The sequence below is a fragment of the Pseudophryne corroboree genome, chromosome 9 (genome assembly GCF_028390025.1).
Source record: "Pseudophryne corroboree isolate aPseCor3 chromosome 9, aPseCor3.hap2, whole genome shotgun sequence".
Classification (NCBI taxonomy): Eukaryota; Metazoa; Chordata; class Amphibia; order Anura; family Myobatrachidae; genus Pseudophryne; species Pseudophryne corroboree.
In genome coordinates, this window is record NC_086452.1 from 362,812,965 (window position 1) to 362,837,006 (window position 24,042).

The 24,042-nt window shown below is 46.7% G+C and overlaps 1 protein-coding gene across 1 annotated transcript in view; it reads left to right on the forward strand.

Moving 5' to 3' along the window:
• SGSM3 (small G protein signaling modulator 3) overlaps positions 1–24,042 on the forward strand; it is a 154,701-nt gene that overhangs the window by 45,158 nt on the left and 85,501 nt on the right. The gene's annotated exons all lie outside the window — the stretch shown is intronic.

Genomic DNA, 24,042 nt, shown 5'->3' on the forward strand with positions numbered 1-24,042 from the left:
TACCCGCAAAAACGTACATTTGCCCAGATAATGCAAGCTGACCCTGATACCGACTCTGATACAGGGGACGGTGATGGGGATATGCAGGGAGGAGATGCATCCCTTGATAAAGGGGTGCAACTGATGATTGAAGCCTTTAGGGATGTTTTGAGAAGGTACCTGAGCAGTAAGAGAAATCTTATTTTACAGTAAATAAGAAATCCTCGCTTGCCTTCCCTGCTTTTAAGGAGTTAAACTCCTTGTTTGAAAAATCCTGGGAAATCGCAGAGGAAAAAATTCCAGATCCCTAAAAGAATTCTCATTGCTTTCCCTTTCCCTGAAGAGGATAGAAAGAAGTGGGAAAACCCACCTATAGTAGACGCTTCTGTATCTAGGTTGTCAAAAAAGGAGTTTTTTACCTGTCCATGGTTCAACCGCCTTAAAGGAGCCGGCTGACCGCAAGATTGAGACTACGCTCAAATCACTATACACTGCTACAGGCGTGGCTTTAAGGCCCACTATTGCTTGTGCGTGGATTTCTATGGATAGGCGTGACATTGATTTGTTTTTACGTCACATACAGGATACTGTAGGTTTCATGGTGGAGGCCATGAAGGACATTGGCCTGCTTAATGCAAGGGTTACTTCCATGGCAGTATCGGCACGTAAAGGACTCTTGCTACGCCAGTGGACTGCGGATACAGAATCCAAGAAAAGTGTGGAGACCCTGCCCTTCACAGGTCAGGCACTATTTGGGGACGCATTTGATGCGTGGATTTCCACGCATCAGCACCGGCTAGGAAATCTTATCCTACGCCTACACTGCAGTCCTTTCGGACCGCAAAATGTTAAAAAATGTAAAAAATCCAAACCCCTACCTTCTTTAGAGGAGGTCGGGGAAAATCCAGAAAACCTGCACCAAGGTTCTGCTTCCTCCACATCTTCAGCATGACAGGCTGGAGATCGGGCAGGTGGGAGCAAGACTGAAAGATTTCAGTCACGTCTGGGTGTCATCATTCTTAGACCCCTGGGTGAACGGCATTGTGGCCCAGGGCTACAGACTGGAGTTTGGGGAACTCCCACCTTACAGATTCTTCAAATCAGGCTTACCAGTTTTGCTGACAGAAAGTGCTATCCTGCAGGAAGCCATTCAAAAGTTGGTACAAACAAATGTCATTGTTCCAGTTCCACCTAAAAACCAAGGGTTATTACTCAAACCTGATTGTGGTACCGAAACTGGATGGTTCGGTAAGGCCTATATTGAACCTGAAGTCATTGCACTTCTGCTTGAGGGTTTTTAATATTCAAGATGGAGTCTCTGAGAGCGGTTATCTCGGGTCTGGAGGAGGGGGAATTCCTAGTATCCCTGGATATCAAGGATGCGTACCTTCACATTCCGATCTGGCCGCCTCACCAGGCTTATCTACGGTTTGCACTACAGGACTGTCACTATCTGTTCCAGACATTGCCATCTGGCCTCTCCACGGCACCGAGGGTGTTCACCAAGGTCATGGCGGAGATAATGCTCCTCCTCCGGAAACAGGGAGTGAACATAATTCCATATCTGGACAATCTGCTGATTAAGGCATCTTCCAAAGAAAAGCTGTTGCAGAGTATTGCACTCTCAATTCAACTGCTCTGGGATCATGGGTGGATCCTGAACCTTCCAAAGTCACATTTGGAACAGACACAGAGTCTGTCCTTCCTGGGGATGATACTCAACCCGGAAGTGCAGAGGGTGTTTCTACCACTGGAGAAAATGTTGGTGATCCAATCAATTGTCCGGGATGTTTTGAAGCCAACCCGGGTATCGGTTCATCAGTGCATTCGTCTTCTGGGAAAGATGGTAGTCTCCTAAGAGGCTCTACAGCAGGGGTGGGGAACCTTTTTTCTACCAAGGGCCATTTGGATATTTATAAAATCCTTCGGGGGCCATACAAAAATTATCAACTTTAAAACTAGCCTGCCCCCAGTAGATATGCCCCATTAGATATGACCCCTAGTAGCGCCGCTTACACACACACACACACACACACACACACACACACACACACACACACACACACACACACACACAAAAAAAGACACAATACTCACCAGCCCCGCTCCTGCTTCCGGACCCTTGTCCTCTGCCTGGCTGCCCGCTCCTCAGAACTATGGGAGAGACGTCATGACATCTCTCCCATAACACCGCACAGGAACACACGCACACTGCCAGAGCCGGATGCCGGAGCTCAGGAGTGAGCTCCTGCCTCCGGCTGTTGCTGAGGGGAAACAGCTGGGCGCCCGCTAGTAACAAAATCTCAGTGGGTGCCCGGCATCTCCCTTGGTTAGGTGAGCCTGGGAGGGCCGGATCAAGTGTCTTTGAGGGGTCTTTGAGGGCCTTATACGGCCTGCGGGCCTGAGGTTCCCCACCCCTGCTCTACAGTATGGAAGATTCCATGCAAGATTCTTCCAGCTGGATCTCCTGGACAAGTGGTCGGGATCACATCTTCACATGCACCAGCGGATACATCTTTCGCCTAAAGCCAGAATTTCACTCCTCTGGTGGCTGCAAACTTCTCACCTACTCGAGGGCCGCAGGTTTGGGATTCAGAATTGGATTCTTCTAACCACGGATGCAAGTCTCAGAGGTTGGAGAGCAGTCACCCAAGGGGAAAACTTCCAAGGAAGGTGGTTAAGTCAGGAGTCTCTCCTTCCAATAAATGTTCTGGAACTGAGGGCCATATACAACGGCCTTCTACAAGCGGCACATCTTCTGAAAGATCAAGCCGCTCAAGTTCAGTCTGACAACGTGACAGCGGTGTCCTACATAAACAAGGGTGGAATGAAGAGCAGAGCTGCAATGTCAGAGGTAACAAGAATCCTCTGGGCAGAAAGACACGCGGTGGCGTTGTCAGCGAACTTCATTCCGGGAGTGGACAACTGGGAAGCGGACTTCCTCAGCAGACACGATCTCCATCCAGGATAATGGGGCCTCCACCCGGAGGTATTCGCAGAGGTAACGAGCCGATGGGGTATACCTCAGACTTGATGGCCTCTCTCCTCAACAAGAAGCTTCGGAGGTACTGCTCCAGGTCACGAGACCCACAAGCAGTGGCGGTGGACGTCCTGGTAAATACATGGGTGTTCCAGTCAGTGTATGTGTTCCTTCCACTTCCACTCATCCCAAGGATTCTCAAACTACTACAAAGAACAAGTGTTCCGGCGATCCTCATTGCTCCAGACTGGCCAAGAAGGGCGTGGTACGCAAATCTTCTGGCATTACTGCTGGAGGATCCGAGGCCTCTTCCTCTTTGCGAGGACCTTCTACTACAGGGTCCGTTCTCCTATCAAGACTTACCGCGGCTACGTTTGACGGCATGGAGGTTGAACGGCGGATCTTAGCTCGGAGGGGCATTCCGAACAAGGTCATGCCTACTCTGATCCAAGCTAGGAAGGGGGTAACGTCTCAGCATTACCTTCGGATTTTGAAAAAGTATGTGTTTTGGTGTGAAGTTTCCTATGGTGGAGTTTCAACTGGGACGTTTTCTCCTCTTTCTGCAAGCCGGTGTGGATGTGGACATACGCTTGGGCTCCATCTAGGTCCAGATTTTGGCCTTGTCCATTTTCTTCCAGAAACAATTGGCAGCTTTCCCTGAGGTTCAAACATTCTTGAAAGGAGTTCTGCACCTCCAACCATCTTTTGTGCCTCCTACGTCACCTTGGGATCTTAATGTGGTGCTGCAGTTCCTGCAATCGGATTGGTTCGAACCTTTACAGGAGGTGGACGTACAGTTTCTTACTTGGAAGGTAGTCACACTGTTGGCATTGGCATCTGCAAGATGTGTGTCTGAATTAGGGGCATTGTCGCACAAGAGCCCCTATTTGATTTCCATGAAGATAGAGCTGAACTCAGAACACGTCAGCAATTTCTTCCAGAGGTTGTGTCGGTTTTTCTTATCAACCAACCCACTGTGGTGCCAGTGGCTTCTGACACCTCGATTACCTCAAAGTCCTTGGATGTTGTGCGGGCTTTGAAGTTATATGTGAAGAGGACTGCTCGTCACAGGAAGTCTGAAGCGCTATTTGTCCTTTATGATCCCAACAGGACTGAGTGTCCTGCTTCTGAGCGGACAATTTCTCACTGGATCAGGCTTACTATCCAGCATGCTTATTCTACGGCAGGTTTGGTATTTCCGAGCGCTGTTCAGGCCCACTCTACCTGTAAAGTGGGTTCTTCCTGGGCGGCTGCCCGAGGTGTTTCGGCTATTCAGCTTGCCGAGCGGCTACTTGGTCGGGTTCGAACACGTTTGCTAGGTTCTACAAGTTCAATACTTTGGCCTCTGAGGACCTTCACGTTGGTCAATCAGTTCTGCAGGAACCTCAGCACTCACCCACCCGGTTTGGGAGCTTTGGTACATCCTCATGGTACTAATGTGGACCCCAGTATCCTCTAGGACGCAAGAGAAAATAGGATTTTAATTACCTACTGGTAAATCCTTTTCTCGTAGTCCGTAGAGGATACTGGGCGCCCGCCCAGTGCTTCGTGTTTCCTGCACTGTTACTTCATTAAGTATTGTTGGTGGTTCAGCTGTTGCTGTTCCTGTTCAAGTTTGGTTAGCATGGCTTTCCTCTTGTTTGTGTGTGCTGGTTCGAATCTCACCACTGTCCTGTTAACATCCTTCCTCAGGATATGTCGGTCTCTTCGGCACAGTTTCTAGACTGAGTCTGGTAGCAGGGGCATAGAGGGAGGAGCCAGTGCACACTATTGATTCCTTAAAGTGCACAAGGCTCCTAGTGGACCCGTCTACACCCCATGGTACTAATGTGGACCCCAGTTTCCGCTACGGACTACGAAAAAAGGATTTACCGGTAGGTAATTTAAAATCCTATTTTTGGCTCCCAAAGGACACTGCTGACAGGTCCTTCGGAGGGGGAGCACCAGAATTCTCAACCCAGTCAACTCAAGCTGTACAACAGTTGGTGGTGTGGGGGTTGTAAACGTCAGGCTGGTTAAAAAAAACTTTTTCATAATATTTACTACATTTTTATATAATTCCAGCTGTGTGACTAATTTTCATTGCTCCCTATATCTCTACAGTCTTTCTCCTCCTAGTCTAATAGGGTGAAAGCACTGCTGATTGGTGTGTGGGTGTTTTAACATGGCTTCTAAAGCAACAACCAAGACCACAAAGACTTGTTATGTATTTTCAAAATATGAGAAAAAGAGCATTAATGTTGGCAGCTCTAGGGTGTGCGACACATGTTTGGGAAAGGACGCTCAACCTGGGAGCAGTGGTCCGTCCGGGTCATGGGGAAAATGCCCTGGGAGATATTTCTAAGGAAATGGCGGAATCCCGCAAACAACATTTAGAATGGGCTGTGAGTTTTCCCAAAACTATGGAGGGATTCCTAATTAGAATCACTCTGCCCGCACAGGTAGAAAAGACTGTGCGTAAAGCTGTAAAGAGACCCCTCCCTCTCCTGCACGAAGAGTCAACAGAGGAGAAGGGTCTCCTGGAGGATGAGGCGATAATTGATGTCCGTTCTCAGGAAGAGGATGCTGAGGTCAAGTGGTTAGAATCCCTTATTGAAGCGGTGAAACAGGTCCTTAACTTCAAAGAGGACATTAAGGAGCCTGAAGTCTTTGATCTATTTGTCTCAGAAACCGCAAGCAGCAGTTTTTCCGATTCCTCAGACTCTCCAAGATCAATTGGGAGAAGCGTGGAAGCAGCCGGATAGACGCTTCTAAATTCCCAAAAAGATCACAGCCAATTATCCACTACCTAAGGGAGTCATGTCCATATGGGAGGTTCCACCGATTGTGGATGCCTCCCTGGCTAGACTCTCAAAAAACACAATCTTACCGATATCAAACTTGACTACACTAAAGGATGTCAGACCGTAAGTTGGGTACCGCACTTAGGGGGTCATTCCGAGTTGTACGCTCGCTGCCGTTTTTAGCAGAATTGCGATCAGGCTAAAAACCGGCAGTTCTGCGCTTGCATATGGGCCGCAAGGCGCACGCGCTAAGTACTTTCACACAAAACTATGCAATTTTACACAGGGCCGAGCGACGCTTTTCAGTCGCTCTGCTGATCGGAGAGTGATTGACAGGAAGTGGGTGTTTCTGGGTGCTAACTGAGTGTTTTCCGGGAGTGTGCTAAAAAACGCATGCGTGCCAGCCAAAAACGCAGGAGTGGCTGGGGAAACGGGGGAGTGGCTGGCCGAACGCAGGGCGTGTTTGTGACGTCAAACCAGGAACTAAACAGACTGCATTCATCGCAAGATAGGAGTGGGTCTGGAGCTACTCAGAAACGGCATGAAATTTTTCCTGTGCAATTCTGCTAATCTTTCGTTCGCACTTCTGCTAAGCTAAGATACACTCCCAGAGGGCGGCGGCCTAGCGTGTGCATTGCTGCTAAAAGCAGCTAGTGAGCGAACAACTCGTAATGAGGGCCTTAAATCCATCTTTGTGGCTGCAGGAGCATCACTGAGACCTACGATTATCAGTGCTTGGGTTAACAAGGCTATTGTCGCGTGGGCTGGTCAAATAATTCAAGCAGTGGCAGAGGATAATAGCCAGGAATAGAGCGTTCGACTAGCGGAGCATATCCGGGAGTCTGCCACGTACATTTGCCAAGCTATCAAAATGCTAGCAGGATAGCGTCGCACATCTCGGCCTTGGCTATATCGGCCAGATGGATTCTGTGGCTCAGAGATTGGCAGGTAGACTCAGATTCAAAGAAGGCAGTGGAGGCGATCCCCTTTGTAGGGGAGGCTGTATTTGGTCCTGAACTTTTCTGCCTACCACGTATTCTAGAACTACTCCACCGGTGAGAAGAAACTACTCTGGTCTGGTGTTAAATTCATTTAGGTCTCTGTCCTTTCGAACCAGAGGTAGAAGTTTTGGCAGTCAAGCTCGTGGAAACATTGGCAGAGGACGTTCCCAGTCCACAACCTGAAAACAGGACTCTAATCTTGCTGACAAGACCGTGGCATGATGGTCTCCCAGCTTACCTTGGGTCTCCTATGGTGAGCGCACGGACAGAAAGGTTTCAGGACGCCTGGGCCGAAACCTCACTAGAAGTCTGGATCAACAATATTGTTTCCCAGGGATACAAAATAGATTTTCTGAACCAACCTCACAGTCCGTTCTTTATGGCAGTCCTGCCTCGGTGCCCTCAAAGAGCGAGGGCATTAGACACGGCTATTGAAAAGTTACTTCTGACAGAAGTAATTATTCCAGTCCCGGCTTCTCAAAGAGGAATGGGATTTTATTGAAATCTTTTTGTAGTGCCAAAACTGGATGGGTGTGTCAGACCAATCCTAAATTTAAATGTGTTAAATCAATTCCTGACTGTTTACAGATTCAAAATGAAATCGATACAGTCAGTCATTGCGAGCCTGGAGCAACAGGAGTTCATGGTGTCCATGGACATAAAGGATGCGTCCCTCCATGTCCCAATTTGGACTCCACACCAAGCTTCTTTACGGTTTGCAGTTGACAAGTATCATTACCAATTCAGAGCTCTACTGTCCGGCCTATTATCAGCTCCGAGAGTCTTCACAAAATCATGGCAGTCATGTTAGCGAAATTGAGATCGTTAGGGGTAACGATAATACCGTATCTGGATGACCTTATTATCAAAGCTCTCTCTCAGGACCAGTTGATCCGGGATGCTCAGATCGCTCATCAGTTTCTGATTCGACACGGCTGGATTGTGAATTTCAAAAAATCCAATTTGCAACTGACGCAGAGGATTAAATTCCTGGGTCTCATCTTGGATACAATCCAACTGAAAGTGTTCCTTCCAGAAGACAAGATTTGAGACATCAAGGAGATGGTACGTCAGGTTCAACAGAACCAGACAGTCTACCTACATCTTTGTATACAACTTCTAGGAAAGATGGTTGCGTCTTTCGAAGTGATCCAATACGGCAAACCCTTTCAGCTAAATCTTATTGCTCTGGGGGAGGCATGCATTTACCCCTTCACCGAAGGATTCACTTGTTGCCTTAGGCCAGGACCTCGTTGATTTGGTGGTCGGTCCACAAGAACCTAGCAGCTGGAAAAAGGTTTGGAATTTGGGATTGGAAAATTTTGTTGACAGATGCCAGTCTCAGAGGATGGGGGGCAGTACTTGACAACCGTCAATTTCAGGGAAGGTGGTCATAGTACGAGAGCAGCCTTCCAATGTACTGGAGCTAAGAGCCATTTACAATGCACTTCCTCTGGCGGAAGACCCAGTATGGGCTCAGCACGTGAGAGTGCAGTTGGACAATGTGACGGCAACAGCATACATAAACTGTCAGGGAGAAACAAAAAGCTGCATGGCCGTAAGGGGGGCTACAAAGATTCTGTCTTGGACAGAAAAAGCACAACATAGTCCTGTCGGCAGTCTTCATTCCAGGAGTGGACAGTTGGGAGGCAGACTACCTCAGCCGTCATGATATGCATCCAGGGGAGTGGTGTCTACACCCACAGATCCTTGATGCAGTGGTAAGGCGGTGGCGATTACCGCAGATAGATCTAATGGCCTCTCGGAACAACCATCAGCTGCCAAGATATGTCGCCAGGATGCAGGATCCAGCAGCAGAAGCGGTGGATGCGCTGGGGATTCCCTGGACATACGAACTGGTGTACATCTTCCTGCCGTTTCCCTTGTTGCCAAGATTGTTGAAAAAGGTGAAACAGGAAACAGCGTGGGTAATTTTGATAGCAACATACTGGCCTTGCAGAAGTTGGTACTCCGACCTGAAGGGACTTCTGGCGGGAGATCCTTAGAGACTGCCGAAGGGGGAGGACCTGTTATCACAAGGCCCATTTTTTCAACCAGATCTGATCCATCTACGTTTGACGGCGTGGTTCTTGAGACCAGGATACTAAGAGATAGGGGTATCACGAAATCAGCTATTCCTACTATGTTAGAGGCAAGGAAGCCGGTCGCTGCAGCACACTACTATAGAATCTGGAAGAAATACATGGACTGGTGCCAGCCTAAAGGTTGGAACCCCAGAGAATTCCGCCTTACTAGATTGTTAAGGTTTCTCCAAACTGGTTTGGATGGAGGTTTGCGATTGGGATCCTTGAAGGTGCAGGTATCGGCCCTTTCAATCCTTTTCCAGCAATGTCTGGCTTCCTTGCAGGAGGTCCAGACATTTTTACAGGGTGCGTTGAGAATACAACCACCTTTTCATCCTCCCACGGCTCCGTGGGGTCTAAATTTGGTGCTAGAATTTTTGACATCGGATGTTTTCAGCCTTTGGAAAGGGCGGACCTAAAATATACGTGCTGGAAAACAGTTCTGCTTCTTGCTTTAGCATCAGCAAGAAGGGTCTCAAAATTAGGAGCCCTGTCATGTAAAAGGCCTTTCCTAGTTTTTCACGAAGACAGAGCGGAGCTACGTACGAAAGCGGAGTTTTTACCTAAGGTGGTTTCTGGTTTTCACATAAACCAGACCATTGTGGTCCCCTCTTTCCACGGATTGTCAGAGGGGGACCTGTCCTTGGATGTGGTAAGAGCCTTACGGGTGTACGTACAGGCTACTGGTTCTATCAGGAATTCAGATGCTTTGTTTGCACTGTATGATGGCCCCAGGAGGGGTTGGTCTGCTACAAAACAAACCTTGGCCACATGGATACATCTAACCATCAAACAGGCATATATTTCTAGCGGTAGGAGAGTTCCGTTTCGGGTGGGTACTCATTCCACCAGATCAGTAGGAGCTTCGTGAGCTGCGGCTAGCGGAGCTTCCACTGTCCAACTTTGCAGAGCTGCAACGTGGTCGTCAGCACTCATGTTCACTCGTTAAGTTTGCATCTAGAGATTCAAATTTGTTTGTTTGGTTCTTCAGGCTTCGGACAGGCCTCCCACCCATGGGAGTATCTTTTGGGACGTCCCCAGCTGTCTAGAGTCTCCAGAGTCCGCTAGTGGATGATAGAGAAAAGAGGATTTTGGTACTTAAATCCATTTCTCTGAATCCACTCGGGGACACTGGATGGCCCGCCTCAGTGCTGTCAACCTGCGTGTTCTTGTAGAGTTAGTACTAACAGATTGGCTAATGTGTTAGTAGTACTTGGTTGCTGTTTGACGTTGCGGTACGGTGGGTTCCTTCCCGTATGGCTTTGATCTTTCATGTTCCCTCTTCTCTCTGTCAATTTTTCAAACTGGTGGGATGGGGTGAAGTGGGAGGAGTAGTAATCCTGCACTGCCATAAACAATGTATAACAAAATTAAAGATATTATTATAACAACCAACTGTAAGGAGCTAATTAGATGGAAGAAATTCCTTTATAAAGGTAACTTTGTTGGCGGTGCTCCCCAGAGGAAAAATATTAAAATTGAATCACAAAAAGGTTGTCCCAAGGAAAGGGGCTGGGGACAGAAGAGATTAACCTCTTTGTGGGGGCACTCATTTAACTAATTAGATATATTGGTTAAAATTTAACTTTTATTAATTTCTTAAAAGTATGTATTAGTTCTTTGTAATTACCCTTGAGAGAAGCTATTTATCAGCATATAGTGAAGAGAAAGATATACAAAAATAATATTTAATTAGAGGTAGTGTTTATAGTACTTGTTTCTCCATTATAATACTTCCTAGGGTGAAAATATATATACAAAACATCAATAAATCAAAAATATCTATGGTGGTTGTGATTGTTAACCACCTCAAAATATCTATGGTGGTTATAATATGTTCAAATTAACCACCACCCGGTGTAACAAATTACAGGGTAAGATGCTACCATAAATAGAACACAGTTGAAAATCCCACACAGGATTAACTTCTCACAGCACTGAAAAAGTTATTAGTGATATATATTAGATGATGTTCCAACGACCCCTATAAGGAAAGAATAGACCTAAAAGGGAAATTTTTTTTTTATATAATAATAACAGATCCGTGAGAGCTCGATACACAGCTCTTCTGGGTATAACAGTCACTGCTACAATTATAGTACGGATATGCACTTATCCACAGCGGCTGTTATTAGACTATATCACCATATAAATCAATTGCTGCAGGGAATGAGAATCAAGTGAACAACAATAACATTTATAAGTCGTCAAGTAGTCACCTTCACCGTTAACCTTAAAAAGGTGGGTGTTCTATAACCAAGTAGCGTCTATCATACATACATAGGTTGGCCGCTGAGTTTTATAGTTATACACACTGGATATAAACGTACCAATTCATATTGTTTCCTCTAAGAAGGAAATCCCCATCCCTATGTATCAAGGTATGGTATTTGCAACATTCAAGGTTGTATGTAGCTAACAATGTAACAATTGCAGCTTATAAGTTCAGACAAACATATGGCCAGCGATGTAACGACCTCCTCTGTGTCTGAAATTAACCATACTCAAATAAACTTTATATAGGGCGTACACAGATCTAAAATGTCTTTAAGTACTAATAATTCAAAACATGTGAGAGCCTTCAAAAGAAACAGAAGTGACCTAGTTTGTATATGACATATATGTTTCAAACAATTGTTGACAGTCAAAAAAAGAAGAAAAGACCCCGTTCCGTTTCCCCTGGGAACATCTGCTGCCTTCCCATGTGTGCGCTGTGGCACAGTGAATGAGAGGTGAGAGTATTAAGCCTGGACGGTGACGGGGGGAAGAAAGAAAAGGGTGTTTCTACTTTCGTGTGTTCCTCTGTTCTGGAGTCCTGGTGATAAGATTATCATTGCAGGGCTGCAGGTACAGTAATAACACGATGAGAGGGCACCGAAATACCTTAGACCATTTCTGTATAGTTCCAGCGTGTAGCGGCTCAGTTTAGTAGATTAGTAATGAGTAACTGGCAGCGTCTCCCTGTACATCGGGTTTCCGGCTCCGACTTCACGTGCACTTGTAGCGGGAGCACGGTGTTTGCATCCAGTAATCTGTAGCGAGTAGCGTCTCCCCACGTATCGGGTCTCCGGCTCCCGCTATGCTCTCGTGTGTGACGGGTAGCCGGCGATTGCGTCTAATGACGTGATAATTGAGCTGGATTGCGTCTAATGACGCGATAATTGAGCTGAACGTACGTTTCACCCTCTCAGGCATATGGTGAACAAGCCCCTGAGAGGGTGAAACGTACGTTCATCTCAATTGTCACGTCATTAGACGCAATAACGTATGGGCGGCAGGGGTGTATCTTCCTATTGGCCAGGATGGCACTTGCCAGGGGCACCGGCCAAGGGGGGGCGCCGGCCGGCAGTGCCACCCGCGCCAGGGGGTAGAATGACATAGTAGTTCTCACTGAGTACATCCCTTAGCAGTGCTCATCCACTGCTAGACTCTCAGAAGCGTATTGCACTCTAACACTCTCTGTGACTACGGTTACAATGATGGTGAATATAGCCAGGGAGCGGGGCACTTCCAGGAATGGGGAGGGACGAGGCACCTCCTCTTCCTCATCCGCTCCCCTTCTCATTGGTACCACGTGGTCTGTCATCAAACAGCAGCCACTACAATCAGCACCAGTCAGCAGTGCAGCATGAGCATACCTGTACATTTTCTGGGGGTACCGTAGCTGCACTGCATGGTCTATCCTGGTAGTCTGGATCACAGGTTACAAAGAGCTCTGTATGGATATTTATCTATACCAGTGACTGCCTGTCCAGCTGTGTTGAGACTACAAGTCCCAGCACACCTTGTCAACTGGATTTGCTGGGACATGTAGTGCCACCACACCTAAAGTAGGGTTTTTAACTGTATGTATGTGTGCATATATCCCCTCGGTGTCCCTGTCCTCACCCTCCTTGTAATTCCCCCTTAGCATCCCTGCCCGCACCATCCCTGTAACTGCCGCCTCAGTGACCCTGCCCATACACTCCTGTAATTCCCCCTCGGTGTCCCTGCCCGCACCCTTCCCATAATTACTCCTCAGTGTCCCTGCCTGCACACCTCGCTGTAATTCTCCCTCAGTGTTCCTAACCTCAGCCTCCCTGTGACTCCCCCTCAGTGTCCCTGCCTGCACCCTCCCCGTAATTCCCTCTCAGTGTCCCTACCCGCACCCTAACCGTAATTCCCCCTCAGTGTCCCTGCCTGCACACTCCTCGTAATTCCCCTTCAGTCTCCCTGCCCGCACCCTCCCCGTAATTCCATCTCAGTGTCCCTGCCCGCACCCTCATCATAATTCCTTCTCAGTATCCCTGCCTGCACCCTCCCTGTAATTCTCCCTCAGTGTTCCTAACCTCAGCCTCCCTGTGACTCCCCCCTCAGTGTCCCTACCCGCACACTCCTGTAATTCCCTTTCAGTGTCCCTTCCCGCACCCTCCCTGTAACTGCCCCTCAGTGTCCTTGACCTCAGCCTCCCTGTAGCCCCTCCCTCTCATTTTCACTATTTGAACCCTCCCTGTAATTCCCCTCAGTGTCCCTGACCTCAGCCTCCCTGTGACTCCCCCCTCAGTGTCCCTGCCCACACCCTCCTGTAATTCAACCTCAGTGTCCCTGCCCATACCCTCCCTGTAATTCCCCCTCAGTGTCCCTGCTCGCACACTCCTGTAATTCCCCTCAGTGTCCCTGCCCACACCCTCCCTGTAATTGCCCCTCAGTGTCCCTGCTCGCACACTCCTGTAATTCCCCTCAGTGTCCCTGCCCACACCCTCCCTGTAATTGCCCCTCAGTGTCCCTGACCTCAGCCTCCCTGTAAGCCCTCCACCTCATTGTCCCTACCACATAGGCAAACGCAGGGGGGGGGGGGGGGTTTCCGGTTGCCCAGAAACCCCCCTCCTCTTGGCAAGTGGTTCAAATTATGAAAACAATAGCAATGGTATATAATACGATAACTAGAGCTACCACCACATAATGCAGTTTAATGGACAGAACAGAGCTGCTGCACATGCCCAGTGGTAGCATCTTCTTCTACCAAGTTTGCTGTGTGAATCCTCAATCGGTACACTGGACAAGAGAGTAGCTACCAGGAAGAAAAGACAGGAGCATTACCATGAGGTGTGAGAATGTGGGCTCAAAAAGTGCAGGACTGGTTCTATTATGTTTGTGTATTTATTTATTATGGTATGTTTAATCTCTTTCTTGACAACTTATTTATACTATTTAAATGTGTGATGCAGCCTATACTATAGACCATCTATAGTGTTAAATATTAATACTGTATTCCATACAGTATACATTAATGTCCAGGGTCTTTACTAGGTTCTTCTTCCGCTCCCCCAGACTCCCACAATTGCTCCAACGTTCCGCAGAGTGGGAGATTGTGTACTGCATTTGGAAACCCCCCCCCCCCCCCTCTAGAAATCCTGCGTTTGCCACTGTACCTGCACCCTCCCTGTAATTCTCCCTCAGTGTCCCTGACCTCAGCCTACCTGTAACTCCCCCCACTGTGTCTCTGGGTGGGGGGCGCCAGTTCCTTACTTTGCCAGGGGCGCTCAGACCCCTAGATACACCCCTGATGGGCGGTATTCAATTCTTTCTTCGGCAGGGTCCACAGGATAACATTGGGATATGATGAAGTGACAGCGGATTTGCACCAATCGGTCAAAGCTTTTCGGCCTCCCAGCATGCAACGGGCCGGTCTATATATCTCCGCCTCCTGTCTCAGGCAAATCAGATTTTTGTTAGGTGCGGCAGGAGCCGGACCATGGTCAGAGGGCTGCTGGTTTTTAGTAGCCCTAGGCTTTCTTATTTTATTTTTATAGTCTTAATAATAATAATAATAATTTTATTTATATAGCGCTCTTTCTCCAAACAGGACTCAAGGCGCTTTTCATCAAAACAAGCATAATACAGAAGATTACTATTTTCTTCTTGAGTAATCTTTCTAAAAAGCGTACCTTAGAAAGAGTCGTTCCAACAACTCTCCGCCGGGTCGCGACAACGCTTACACACGAGTACAGTGCTGTTTCGGCGGACGTCTGTGTCGGATATACTAGCAGCTTCAGCAGACATTACCAGGCTGTGGCCGAAGCATGGGGAGAAGGTAAGGCATCGGTTCCGCTTAGAAGGGGGATACGGACACAGCTTCACTGTTTTGGGAGGAGACTACCAAACAGTCGCTGACGCGGCTGCCACCTCGGGTGCACCTGCGCTAGGCCTTAGGGATCAGAGGCTCCAGGAATAGTATGAGGCCGCGATAACTAGGGTTGATATCAGCAGTGGGGAGTCAGATGCTCTCCTGGTCACCCCTCCCCCATGTTCATGGCCAGTTTCCTCCGAGTCTCCCATCATGAACTGTTTCCCGCTTCCGTCTCAGACGCTGTACACGAAGGGGACCCAGTCGCAGCATAGGCGGTTGTGTGACTGTTGCGTCTGTGTTCACTGTAGGTTCATGGAGCAGCACTGTACACTAGTAGCGTCTGGATCCATTCAGCGTTCGCAAACGTATTGATCGGTCCTGGAAGCGGGGTGAGTCTCCCTGTATCCCATTCTACTGAGTATGGGTAATACAGCATTAAGGGGGTAATTCAGACTTGATCGTAGCAGCAAATTTGTTAGCAGTTGGGCAAAACCATGTGCACTGCAGGTGTGGCAGATATAATATTTGCAGAGAGAGTTAGATTTAGGTGGCTTTTTTGTTTCTGTGCAGAGTAAATACTGGCTGCTTTATTTTTACACCGCAATTTAGATTTCAGTTTGAACACATCCCACTCAAATCTAACTCTCTCTGCACATGTTATATCTGCCCCTCTGCAGTGCGCATGGTTTTGCCCAACTGCTAACAAATTTGTTGCTACGATCAGGTCTGAATTACCCCCTAAGTCTCTACCTTTTTGAGAATGAATTGTTAGATAAGTGCCTATTGCATATGAGTCTGTATACTATTACTGTTGTTTCTTTCGCTATGCATCTGAATACGGTAGATCTGTTTAAACATGATTCTGTAATATGTTCTCCTACATACTTGAAATGTAGTTGTAGTTGATGATGTGCTCATATTGCTTATTATACTAATGTATAACGTGACTGACTGCTAGTGTGATTGCTGACTTTACTATAATTCTGTCAGTTTTTTTTCTATTCCGATCCTCAATGCTGGTGCATGGGTAGGGTCGGATTGTATGTCACTTTAAAAGCTTAAGGTGTGTACACACGGTGAGATTTTTTCTTGCGATTTTGACTATATAGTCAAAATCGCAAGAAAAGTTAGTGCAAATCGCAAGGTGAAAGTCACCTTGCGATCCCGATGCGCGGCCCCGCCAGGTCGGCATCGCAAGAAAAGATAGACTGTGCAGGCAAGTCAATTTTTGCTAGATTGGTGTACTATCTAGTTCATCTCACATGTCAATGACATCTCACATAAGCCAAAATCTCACATAAGCCAAAATCGTAAGCACACATAGTCCATATCTCAAGAAAAGTTAGTCAAAATCTGTCCTATCTGGGCTCCGGGGAGTTCAAGGGAAATCGCAAGTAAAAATCGAACATAGCAAGGCTCTCACCGTGTGTACACACCTTTAAAGTGATTATAGTCACAAATTGTGTAGTACACTGTGGAAGTGTTGATTATTTATCATGTCTAAGAGTGGCAAAGGTGAGGAGGATACACTCACAGCAACACCGACACTCATATCATGTTTGTCTTGCAAAGATGTGTTTTCCTCTCAGGATCTGGTCCAGGATGGTTTGCGTGCAAATTGTTTTAGCTCTCGCCAGGGTCTCTTGAAAAATACAAGGCAGATTCAGGTGCAGATTGATCCACATTGGGCTATGTTTGCACAGGCATTATCCAATATAGCTGAATGGATTATTCCTCCAACTCCCGTACCAGGGATAGGTTACATTATTAGCCCTTACATGCAGCTTCCCACTTGCGGTTTATCACTTCCAGCAGCAGCCTCTCAAAAGATACATGCTGATAAGCTAGTGGTAAGTAAATCTTCATCCTCACAGGCTAAACATGTTTCAGATGAGGATTCCATCGGAGGATGAAAGCTTAATAAATTCTACTTCGGCATACGAAGAGGTTGAGGAAGGTCTTGACTCAGTGGATATAGCTGAGTTAATTAAAGCAATGAAAGTCATTCTATTCTTAGAGGATTCAGCATAGCCTGTGTTAAAAACCAAGGCACCTGTGTTTAAACATCCCAAAACAGTTAAGACTGAGTTTCCTGGGTCAAATCAGCTGACGGAAATAATGGAAGAGGCTTGGGCTACACCCAATAAGAAGTTTAGAATTCCTAAGAAATGGAATTCCAATTATCCTTTTCCAGCTGAGGATTGTTTAAAAAGGAAGGTGGCTCCTAAAGTAGATATGCATGTGATTCAATTAGTGCGAAAATCTACATTACCTTTGCCTTCAACATCATTAAATGATGTCACAGATAGGAGAGTGAATGGTTTTTAAAAAAACATTTTTTCCCTGTCTGGGGCAGTCTTAAGGCCAGCCATGGCTTCAGCTTGGATGGCAAAGGCATTGGCTGCATGGGCTTATGCATTGGAAGGGGATTTTTCAATAGCATCTAGAGAGCAAAAATCCCATATAGCACATATAAAACAGGCTGTAATGTTCTTGGAAGAAGCAGCATTGGATATGGGTACTATTGCCTCGAGGGCATCAGCTTTAACAATAGCTGCTCGCAGAGCAGTTTGGCTACGTACGTGGAAAGCTGATTCAGAATCTAAGAAGGTTTTGGAATCTTTGCCTTTTTCTGGAGATATTCTTTTTGGTAAAGAATTGACAGATATTTTGGAGTCGTAAGCAGACTCCAAGAAGTTCCAGCTTTTTGGCCCTTTCGGTCTCAAGGAAAAGCTAAAGGAAAAAGTGATGGCAGGCAGTCCCAGTACAACAAGTCTGGTAAGACTAAAAATCATTAGGCTACCAGAGGACCGGTTGGTAAAACAGATAATAAGCCATCAGCCTGATGGTGCAGGCTTCCACCTGGGGGATCCCAGGGTGGGGGGCCAACTTTTTCAGTTTGCACAGATCTGACATCAGTCTACAACAGATGCCTGGGTGCAGGAAGCAGTATCTCTACTAGGTTATGCTTTGCCTTCAAAAAGCACCCTCCTCGAAGGTTTTTTTGTACCAGCCCGTCTCGGGTAGAGACGAAGGCCAGGGCTTTGCAAAAGGCAGTTCAGAAATTGCTTCAGTCAGGAGTAGTCATTCCAGTTCCTCCTGCACAACGAGGACAGGGTTTTTACTTTAACCTGTTTCTAGTTCAGGAACCAAATTGGTCATTCCGGCCCATTCTCAATCTCAAAGTGCTGAACAAATACATTTGGGTACCTCGGTTTCACATGGAGACTTTACGTTCCATCATTTTGGCCATGGAACCAGGGGATTATATGGTATCCCTGGATATACAGGATTCTTACCTACATGTTCCTATAGCACTGTCCCATCAGTGTTATCTCAGGTTCGCTATCCTCCAACAGCATTTTCAGTTCCAGGCCCTACTTTTTGGGTTAGCCACAGCCCCCAGAGTATTTACCAAGATTATGGTGGTAATGGCAGCTTATCTCCGCCAGCAGGGGATAAGAATCTTTCCATACCTTGACGATCTTTTAATCCTGGCACAGTCTCAGGAATTGCTCCTATGTCATCTGGAACAGACAATAAAGTTTCTGCAAAGGCACAGTTGGCTCATAAATTGGGCAAAATCGTCTCTGGTTCCGTCACAGCGGATGACTCACTTGGGGGCTGTACTGGATTCAAGTCTTCAAAGAGTAATTTTACCTCTGAACAAGATATCCAAGGTTTAGTCGAGGATACAGGACTTGCTACACAGTCAAAAGGTATCCATTCACGCAGCAATGCGTATGATGGGATTGATGGTGTCAACATTCGACATGGTGGAGGATGCACAGTTCCACTCGAGGCCTCTGCAGCATCTGATTCTTGCCAAATGGAATGGGTTGCATCAGACGATAAAAACGCAGACTATGGTTCTTACGATAGAAGTAAGAAGGTCATTTGCCTGGTGGCTACAGATGGGATATCTGGACAAGGGGAGACCCTTTTGGATATCAGATTGGGAAATTCTGACAACAGATGCCAGTCTCCAGGGCTGGGGAGCAGTGTCAGGAAGGTTGTGTTTCCAGGGGCAATGGACCAAGGAAGAAGGTTGCCTGCCAATAAATATATTAGAATTTCGGGCCATAAACATGGCACTGATTTAGGCAAAGGACATTCTTCGGGGAAAACCAGTTCAGATCCGCTCAGACAATGCGACTGCAATAGCGTACCTCAACCATTAGGGAAGAACTTGCAGCCAAAAAGCGATGAAGAAGGTAAGTCACATATTAAAGTGGGCAGAACTTCATTATCCAGCCTTGTCTGCAGTGTTCGTTCCGGGAGTTTTAAACTGAGAAGCGGATTTTCTCAGTCGACACACCATTCAGGCAAGCGAATGAGCTCTACACCCAGAGGTCTTCCAAGCCCTAGTAGACAAATGGGGGTTTCCAGAGATAGATCTCATGGTGTCCCATCAGAACAACAAAGTTCTTGCATACGGGTCAAGATCAAAAGATCCCAGAGCATTCTTTGTGGATGCCCTGTCTGTGAGATGGGACTTTCATCTTGCTTATGTGGTTAATCCAATCACGTTTATTACTCAGGGTGGTGAGAAAGATAAAACAAGGAAAGGGTGCCATGATACTAATAGCTCCGGCTTGGCCCAGAAGGCATTGGTACACAGATCTGCAGAGAATGTCGATGGATGCTCCACTCCTTGTTATCACAGACATCTGGATCGACTGTCTTTGAAGTCGTGACTCTTAACCTTTAAGAGGATTCTCACAACAGGTATTTCAAACAGTGTTCAGAGCAAGGAAACCTTCCTCAGCTCGCATTTATCACCGAATATGGCAAACCTATATTCATTGGAGCAGTGAACGGAAAATGGACTCTAATTCTTTCTGTTTCCAGGGTCTTAGCATTCCTTCAGGCAGGAATGGATAAATGTTTGAAGGTGGCTTCCTTGAGAGTGCAAGTGTCAGCATTGACTGTATGGTTCCAAAAGAAAATTGCCAACTTACAGGATGTGCGTACTTTTTCCAGAGAATTCTGCTCATTCAACCTCCTTTTGTTCCTCCTACAGTGCCGTGCTACTTAAATATAGTCCTAAAGGCCCTTCAAGTTGCCCCATTTGAACCACTTAATAAAGTGGAACTAAAATGGTTGACAGCTAAAGTTCTCTTTCTACTGGCCATGGCGTCGGCTAGAAGAGTGTCAGAATTAGGGGCATTGTCATGTCGTTCCCCATTTCTGATTTTTTTTTTATCCAGATAAAGAAGTTCTCAGAACTAGATCTGTGTATCTTCCTAAGGTGGTGTCTAGAAATTGTAGTCCACGCTTTCCAGGTACCGGACCTTTCTATGGGAAATGCATCGCTGGACGTGGTCTGTGCCTTAAGGATCTACATGGATCATACCAGTGCCATCAGAAAGACAGATTCTCTCTTCATTCTCTACGGATTTCATAAGAGAGGATGGCCTGCTGATAAGCAGACACTGGCAAGGTGGCTTTGGATGATGATCTCAGAAGCATGTTCTCAAACTGATCTCCCTGTTCCGGCTAATGTCTCTGCTCACTCTACTCATAAGGTAGGTCCATCATGGGCAGCACAACGTGGTGCTTCAGCAGAACAGATATGTAAGGCAGCCATATGGTCTTCCATTAACACATTCATTAGACATTATGCCATGGATACCTTTGCCTCTCACGACGCTGAATTTGGGCGAAGGATTCTCCTGTCCAATCAGGAGCGTCCCCACCACTAAATTGCTTTGGGAAATCCCAATGTTATCCTGTGGATAACCTGTGGACCCTGTCGGAGAAATATATACGTTATGGTAAGAACTTGCCGTTGATAACGGTATTTCTCCTAAGTCCACAGGGATCCCACCCTGACGCACCTTTTACTCGCTAACCTCTTCCTTCTTGTACTGAATGGTGTGTATGTGTGTTCTTCTCGCCTGATTAGGGCTATCTATGATGCTCCTGCCTTGAGCTTTGGGAATACAACTGATTTGCCTGAGCCAGGAGGCGGGGATATATGGACGGGCCCGTTGCATGCTGGGAGGCCAAAAATCTTTGACCATTTGGTGCAAATCCGCTGTCGCTTCATCATATCCCAATGTTATCATGTGGAACCAGTGGACTTAGGAGAAATACCGTTATCAACTGTAAATTCTTACCATAATGTATATTTTCACCACCTTCCACACCCGTTCTGTTTCTGCTGACTGGCGTGGTATACTGTAATCATTTCAGCTTGCCACCCCTGTGGTAGCGAGGGCGCCCAACTCTTTACGCAGCTAAACCTGATTACTATGGGCGCGATAACGGGGATCACTTTAGAAAGGAGATTGGGTGTGATATGTAATTTGAATACCGCCCAAAGTGTTCAAATTTCCTTATATTCATCTACTGTATATTTGTCACCAGTACTGTCTGCATGATTGTTTAATTCACATTGTGTATAATGTAACATTTTTATAATACCTGATAAAAAAAAAATCTTAATCTGTTTATAGAAAAGCTGGCTGATATAATTTTTTCACACCCAGTAAATGTGCCTGGCGTTCCCTGGGATTTTGGTCTCTTACCCCCCCCTCCCCCCCCAAACTCCTTGTGAGTGTTTTTTTCTCACTCTCCTTTGTTATCTCAATTTTATTATTTTTTATTGGGATGGCAATCTGTGGGTTAACTATCGATGGTCATAATAACTTGTGGTTAACCTCAATAGTACAGTATAAACCCATTGGTCGGAAAATCAACGATGGTTTTGTCCATCAATGGTCATACCTGCTCTAATATTCATCGAAATGTGGGCCAGTCAGAGGGGGAGGGGGGGGGGTGCTTTGTGAGTAATGTTGGAGGCAAGATTAGGCTCCTTGTCTTATTGATGGTGGAGAACTAACTAACCCTAATTTTTCAGTTTCTTTATTATGTAGTTATTGGTCTCTTTCCCTTTCCCCTTTAACCCATCTCTCTTAACGTTCATATCTCGCTCTCTTATGTTGGACAAAATGTAAGATCCAGTGGTTTGTGACAATTGGCTTTGTTTTACTGCTTTCAAAACTCATACCTAAACCAGCAAAATCTCCAGACTGGTCCAAATGCTATTATATTTGGACCAGTCTCTCTTTGTTGGTCTCTTTATCTCTCCCTGTGCTTTAGACTTTCTTTTTCTCTTTTTGGGGTGTATGTATCAAAGCTTGTAGAGAGATACACGCACACGATCTCGGCACGATGTGTTGGTTCCAGCCAAATCGTAACAACATATTGGCAGCATCATTCAGTGTGCACACTTCTGCGGTCACATACGATATTGTCCAGTTGGCCGTGTAGCAGGCCAATCTGACGGGATTTAGACTGCCAGAATGCCAACAGGGGGTCAGGGACTATTCCCATGGAGTGGGAATAGAACCTGTGGCGAGCGCAGCGAGCCCACAAGGGGCTTTGTTGCGCTCTCCTGCCTGTAGGCATTCTGGCAGTCTGGATCCCGGCGTCGGTATGCTGACCGCCCTGATCCTGACGCCCGTTTCGCATACCCAACGCAATCTGACAATATAAAATTTGTTAACTTACCTTCACCTTATCTTGTGACATGGCGTATACATTTGTAGCCTAAAACCTAGTTACTAGGTTTATGCTCTAGGTAGTGTTCACTCTAGGAATTTTTTAGGGCAGGGTGCTGATCACGGGGAGGGCACATTTTTCATTCGGGAGGGCACATTTTTCATTCGGGAGGGCACATTTTTCATTCGGGAGGGCACATTTTTCATTCGGGAGGGCACGATTATGTCCATACTGTAATGCTTAGTCTAAGCATATATAACTATAAGTTATAGTTCGCGTGGATAGTTAATCTTGAAAAATGTGAAAAAAATAAAAAATGTGAAAAGCACAGGAAGAATATACAAACTCCACACAATAGGACCAATAGTCCAACAGAGTGCAGTGGGTCATGCAATGGTAGCTTTTTCAAATATATATTTATTCTATTTTGAGCCCTAAATCTCTTCAACATACAACTTGAACTTATAAAATATAAAAACCACTTGTGACAGTCTACTCACACCTTAAATGTGGCTGCACAGATTTGTTATATAAAAAGCAAGGTATTTCAGCTATATAAGAAGACTATATATATATATATATATATATATATATATATATATATATATATATATATATATATATAATGTATTCTTATTTGCATATTATGTACCCCCCTCACACCCCGGTCTGTATGTACCCTTCCCTCACACCCCGGTCTGTATGTACCCTCCCCTCACACCCCGGTCTGTATGTACCCTTCCCTCACACCCCGGTCTGTATGTAACCCCCCCCCCCCCTCACACAAGGTCGACTATGTATCCCCCAAAGACCAGGGCCTGGGGGATACATAGACCTTGTGTGAGGGGGTGGGGGTTACATACAGACCGGGGTGTGAGGGAAGGGTACATGCAGACCGGGGTGTGAGGGGAGGATACATACAGACCGGGGTGTGAGGGAAGGGTACATACAGACCAGGGTGTGAGGGAACACTGCATGTGCGTGGCGGGGTCTCCCCTGGGACTGAGACATCCTCCGAGCAGACGGACGGCCATACACCCCCTGTCTCATTGGCGCGTGTTACTGGGAAGCCATGTCTTGGGGTGTCACAGCAATTTCCTCTGGCTGCATACGCTCAGTAAGATCTGGCCTTGCTTGGTCAGGGGATCTGGTGGAAGGCAGGTTGCTATTGATAAGTGATCACACGCCATAGAGCTGTAGCCCAGCATGTATGTGATCTCTTATGTAATGGGGTCTCTGTCTCCTGTAACAGGAGTCTGCTGCTGTGTATTTGCATTACAAGCGAGTCTGAGCCACACAGAAAGCCTCGCTATGAGCCCTGAGCCGTTCATCCCCCACCGTACAGCAGAACAATGGGAAGGACCCCCAGTGATCGGCGTGAGAATGGGAAGAGCTGCTGGTCCTGTCCCAGGCCTGCCTGGGATGTAAGGTCTCCCACCTGCTATTACTGTGCTTCAGGCACGGGAGAAATCCGGCAGCTAGAATCCTGATTACTGAGACGTGAGCGCATGGCGTCCCCCCCATTGCTTTATGGAACGCTGGGAGAACCTGGCGTGGGGGGTGTTTACACTGAGTGACCTAATGCCAGGAATATTTC